Source organism: Podarcis melisellensis (assembly GCF_964234715.1).
Source record: "Podarcis melisellensis genome assembly, chromosome: Z".
NCBI lineage: Eukaryota > Metazoa > Chordata > Lepidosauria > Squamata > Lacertidae > Podarcis > Podarcis melisellensis.
The window spans coordinates 35,861,419-35,867,301 of NC_138547.1; the positions used below are offsets into that span (position 1 = coordinate 35,861,419).

At 41.6% G+C, this 5,883-nt stretch overlaps 1 long non-coding RNA gene across 3 annotated transcripts; it reads right to left on the reverse strand.

Annotated features, from left to right (window-relative positions):
- Nucleotides 1-1,004: 1,004 nt before the first annotated feature.
- LOC309362380 lies at nucleotides 1,005-4,662 on the reverse strand. Of its 3 annotated transcripts, none has more exons than XR_014164940.1 (3): nucleotides 4,527-4,662; nucleotides 2,454-2,617; nucleotides 1,005-1,473 (listed from the first exon to the last, which is right to left on the reverse strand). It is a non-coding gene; the product is annotated as an uncharacterized lncRNA (long non-coding RNA). The 3 variants fall into 3 exon arrangements; XR_014164941.1 differs by having other exon boundaries at nucleotides 4,448-4,559; XR_014164942.1 differs by lacking the exon at nucleotides 4,527-4,662 and adding an exon at nucleotides 4,263-4,388.
- Between the last annotated feature and the right edge of the window lie 1,221 nt (nucleotides 4,663-5,883).

The following is a 5,883-nucleotide window of genomic DNA, read 5'->3' on the forward strand; positions in this document are numbered from 1 at the left end:
ATAAAAAAACACATTTCTTATTATATAAAGTCAGAACTAGTGGCATGTACAATGCTTGGAACTGATGTAGTGTAGGGTTGCCATATTTTGAAGAGCAAAAAAGAGGACACACTTGCCAACTTCTACTTTTAACTAGGGACGCAGGTGGCACTTAAACCACAGAGCCTAGGACTTGCTGATCAGAAGGTCGGCAGTTCAAATCCCCCGCGACGGGGTGAGCTCCCGTTGTTCAGTCCCAGCTCCTGCCAACCTAACAGTTCAAAAGCACTTCAAAGTGCAAGTAGATAAATAGGTACCGCTCCGATGGGAAGGTAAACCGCGTTTCCGTGCGCTGCTCTGGTTTGCCAGAAGTGGCTTAGTCATGCTGGCCAGATGACCCAGAAGCTGTACGCTGGCTCCCTCAGCCTGTAAAGCGAGATGAGCACCGCAACCCAAGAGTCAGTCACAACTGGACCTAATGGTCAGGGGTCCCTTTATCTTTACCTTACTTTTAACTATGGATTGCTATGATGAAAAAGAGGACATATGGTAACCCTAATAGAGTGCCAGGGCTCAAATCCTCACTTGGACATGAAACACCTTGGGTGACGTGGAGCCAGTCACCATCTCTCAGCCAAACCTACTTCACAGGGTTGTTGTGAGGATAAAACATGGAGAAGGAAAAATGTGTATGCCAGCTGAAGCTCCTTGTGAAAAAAAGGTGGAGTAGAAATGGAATGAATGATGAATGAATGAATGAATGAATGAATATTTCTGTTTTGGAACTTTTAATATTCAAACAGCATGGCAATGCTCTGGTATAATAAGCAAAGTACAGCTGCTCATGAGTACAAAGAAGTCTTCAATACAAGATCAGTCCAAGTGCAGAGTCAACCTCTGTGATCAACTGTCAGCTGCCAAGATCCCAGGGTTCTCTCTGTCAGCTGTTATGGATTAAAACTGAAAACAAGAAAATAATACCTTGAGTTTTCTCAATCTTTTTGTATATTGTTATTTTGTCCTGCATACAGTGAGACCTTAGGGACTGGGCATCCATTTCAACCATCATCAACATTGTGTTTGTGTGTGATTACTATATAAATGTTAATTCAGCAAATAAAAAAAAGAGGTTCTGCTTCAGAGTCAGAATGCCATTCCGCCTTTCAGCGAGCTCAACCACCATGAGCTTCTTTGGCAGCAAAGTCTGGGTCTTGAGAAGCTGGCCACTATTTAAATTTCCCACACTACCCCCAGAATGATGCTACTTCAGGCTTCCAGGAAATTGTACAAAAGTGAAAATAGTGCACAAGTTCCTAGATACAGTCTCTGCTTTCAGGCAGTAGGACAGAAACAGGGTAAGTGCTGATGGGGCTAGGATTTTAATCAGCACAAGTGGACCTTGCTAGAAAACATGGGTCCAGTCTATTTCCTGAAGATTGTGGGTACTGGTGATGACCCTTCAGATGCCTCTCACTTTTAGCTTTTGCATTTTGCCTGGAGGGAAAATAGGAACATGATAAATAAACTTGTGACATTTCCAAATTCCAAATCCTGCCAGTGCAAGTTCCAAGTTTTAATATAGTGGTTATATTTTCCATCATGACCAAAGCAGCTTCCAGAGAAATCTCCACTTGTACATTGGAAACACAGAGAAGATTTTTCCCCTTGGTTGGAAGAAAGAAAATGGTAGAGCCCCTGCTTCCACACAGTAGAGATTGGTGTGTGCAAAACAGCACTACATACTTTTGGGGTGCTTTCCTAATATCCTAAGCATGTATTATGGAGCATGGTCCCATATGTGCTTGGAACTTGAGGGTTGTTGTTTCATCTTTCCTGATGACCCTGTATGATGGAGGTAGGTGACCTGGATGGGGGTATAATCTTCAAAGCACAGTCTTTTCTGTGACTCTGAAAAACTTAGCTCATTTTTTTGGCTCAGTGACCTTGAGGAAAACACATTTACACTTTTTAGATACAGCCTGGTAAGAAACACATTGTGTGAATTCTTGCCTTTTGTTTCCTTAATGGAAAACAAATGTGGCATTTTTGTTTTTCTCTCCACTGAAAGCATGTGAAGGGTACAGATCAAACAATTGCATCAGTCCCACGAAATGAGAGCCAGAGCAGGTAGACAATATGGGTCCCACCAAAAAAAACCAAGAACCTGGATTTACATGCATGATGGGCTAACTGAGGAAGAGACAATGCTGTTTGCAGATCAGGGCTGCAGTCACAAAGTGACATTCAGAAGCCCCACCCCCACCCCACCCCCTGGGATAGTCAGGCTCCATTCTCTGAATTTTCAGTTTTCATTTTAAAAAGTAAGTGCCTTGGCCATTTATGTGTGGAGACAGAGATATAAGGAAAATAGTGTTGGGGTACTCAGTGACTCACTAATCACTAAACTTGCTCCTGCTTTTCAAACTTCTGAAAAGGAAGTGAGATAACTGGCAAGGATAAGCACACACACTTACTTTTATCAGAATAGTATCTGTTTTGGGGTCTCCCCACCATCTGTTAATGTGCTGTGGGATGTGATCTTCTCTCCCTGTGCACTGCCACAATGCACATGTGCCTTTTCCTTCTGTGCACACATATACTCTGTTGTGTTGAGTCACAATTCATGACATTTGGAAGCCTACACTGAGTGGGAGAAAATCCACAGAGATGGGAATTTGACAGTGCTAATACAGAAAACAAGAAAACATGTTAAGCAGTTGGAGAGCTTTCATTTTCTGCTGAGGTAACTGATTCCTACTTCATACCAGGTCCAGGGAATAATCCATTGGGTAGCCATCACTCCCCTCAAATATTTCTTGCTACCCCACATCTTCCTATGCCTTTTGTCACCGTACATTAAGAACTTCATAGCATATCTTAAATTTCTAGAACATCACAATTATTTCAGAATTTGAATGACATTTCTGAGTATGAAGCCAGCCCAAGAAGAAAGTCAAGGCATTTTGAGGATTACAAGGAAGAAAAGAACACAAACACCAACAAACCACACAAATGGTATGTGCTGTTACCAGACATTTGTTGAGTAAATACCTTTCTTTTCTCTTTATCTTCATTCTTTATTTGAGTACTGATTCAGAACTGTAAAAGTTATCATTAGACTTGACAAATTGGCTTAAAGAGCTGTACATTGCATGACCAGGCGGCAACAGCCCCAGCCCCCAGGGATCATAAGGAAGGAATAAAGACTCTGACAACGTTATATGGAATTAAAATTAGGCCACAACTATATTAAACTTCTGAATGTAGGAAGACCTTGGCTTAGGCCTTGGGCATGTATCCCTCCCAGCCCCCTATCTGGGGGGAACTGGGGCTCATCAGGGTAAATGGGATATAGCTCTGCAAGATGTAAGTGCAGCAGGCAGCCAAGCCCATACCCCGCACACAGGGTCGTTCACTAACAACCTTTCAGTGTATGGCTAGTGACACCCATATATATATATAACCCCTTTAAGAGGGGGACCCTGGAATCACCGCTGCATGGGGTCTAAAGAATTCCAACTAACGCCATAACTGCCAAAGTTGTGACGAATTGCTACAGGGAAGACAAAACCTGCCAATGCAGGAAAATTTATTCCCAGTCCTTCAACAGCAACTAGTCAAAGACCATAGCAACACCCACTAAACAGAAAGAAAAAATTAACCTGCAAACAAGAAACATTAAAGAAAGGAAGGGTGAATCTCCAGAACCGAATGCCTGGCTGTTGTCGGCTCCACTCCCAATTTATAAATGGGGCTGGCCCACCTCCCAGAAGAAGGTTACTGAGACTGGGTGTGATCCTCCAGAAATTAACAATGCGAGGCAAGCCAGCACACCACATGCAATCCCGCAAAGGGCACCCACAATGTAAAGTGTGAGTGCTCATTTTGGTGCAGGGCTGCACATTAGGAAAATCCCTTATCTATTTCTGGAGTATATGGTTATTAATGAATTGGTGCTTATCTGTGAACTGCCCTGAGATCTCTGAGTATAGGGCAGGATATGAATTCAAATAATAATAATAATAATAATAACAACAACAACAACAACAACAATAAATTTCAGCATGTTTTATGAGGGTGTGTGTGTGTGTGTGTGGCAACCTGTCTTGGAGGTTTCACCCTGAAAGGAGGGGCAGAAATGCTGACACTACTGCTGTTATTAAAATGATTAACCCACCCTTCCTCCAAAAAGCTTGGGACAATTTACAAGCTTGTCCTCTTCTCCTCCCAACACCCCTGTGAGCCTAGGCTGGGATAAAAGCTAGTGACTGGCCCATAATTACCCATTCAGCTTTGTTGCTTAGGAGGAATTTCGACATGGCTCTTCAAGCTCATAGCACAGAGAACATATGTCATAGAAAGTTACTTTATGTTGAGCCAGAACAATGGTCCATCTGGCTCAGTATTTTCTACACCGACTGGCAGCAGCTGTCTACTGTTTCTTACAAGAAATCTTTCCCAGCCATACCTACGGATGCCATAATATCACAGTCTGACCAACCACAACCAGCTACAAAATTGTGCTACTCAAATAACATTTAAGCCACCTGGTTCCCTTAACTTCCATCCACAGATTCCTGTTTAACCAAGTGGTAGGCTGAACTCTTAATGGTTCCCCCCCCTTTTCTTTCTACTACTGTACTGGCTTGAGAAAAGTGGGGAGTTGGGGTGGACTGTCTGTTCAGTCTATAAGTGGAGGACTGAACATGTGGTAATCCTTTCTACATAATTCCTAATTCTCACGCAATGCCATTTTTTCTTCACATTTGTTTATTCAAGCAGTATTAATTATAATAGATAAAACTAAATACAAAAAAGAGATTTCCACTTGGAAGCATGGCAATTACAGGCATGAATTAGTTTTAAAATATCTAAGTCTGAAAACATTTTGCAATGATTGGGTACCCAGCCCCAGAGTTCTTAGAACTTCTTGAAGCCATTGGAGAGTTCTGTTGATGTAACAATGGGCAGATTACGACCATTGTATTTTAGTCTGGTTTTATTGTTATCCCTTTCCCTTTCTTCTCAAATATTTCATTTTGAATTCACACTGATCAATGAAAGGGAAAAGGGGCTGGTTTAGAAAATATATATATATGCAAACATTAGTCCATTGCCCTACCATTTCATCTGTGTGCAATCATAGATCAGGGAAGGGCTGCAGATCAGTGGTAGGGCAAGTGTTTTGCATGCAGAGGGTCCTAGGTTAATCCCCAGCATCTCCAGGTAAGGCAGAGAGAAGAGAACCCTCTCTGGAATCCTAGAGAACTGCTGCCATTGTAGACAATACTGATCTAGATGGACAATCTGACTCAGTATAAGTCAGGCTCCTATGTTGGATGGCTCTAAAAGAGGATAAGGCAAATTCATGGCTATCAATGGCAACTGGCTTATTATGCTATATCAGTTCCAAGTTGAATATATGAATAACCTTTTGCCAGAGAGCTTCTTGTTCACATTTCTTCAAACTGAATCTGAAACATGGGACCAAAGGATGTGAAAATTAACACTGCGAACTGGAACTAGCTAAAACTTTTTACTGTCAGACTATTGGCAATTAAATGGAGCTGCCCTGGAAAATGACTCCTAGCAAAACAGTTTACACATTAGTTGAATTGTTTAAAAAGAAAGATGCAAAACATCTTATATGCTCTGCTGAATTTCTTCTTTCAATTTAATTTATTGAGAGCTTCACCTTTCTCAAGGTCAATAAACACTGCCTTAACGGAACTTTTCCTTTGCTTCATCTTCCAAACAAGGATCAAAATAAGATCTTCTGCTTAGCTAGAAGAAAAACAGAAGGCTACCATTTGAATTCACATAATAGGTACATGGGAGCAGTCATATTTTTCTCCATATTTATCCCCAGGAAGGGGCTGCATGTTATGACAAATAGCTGCTTTG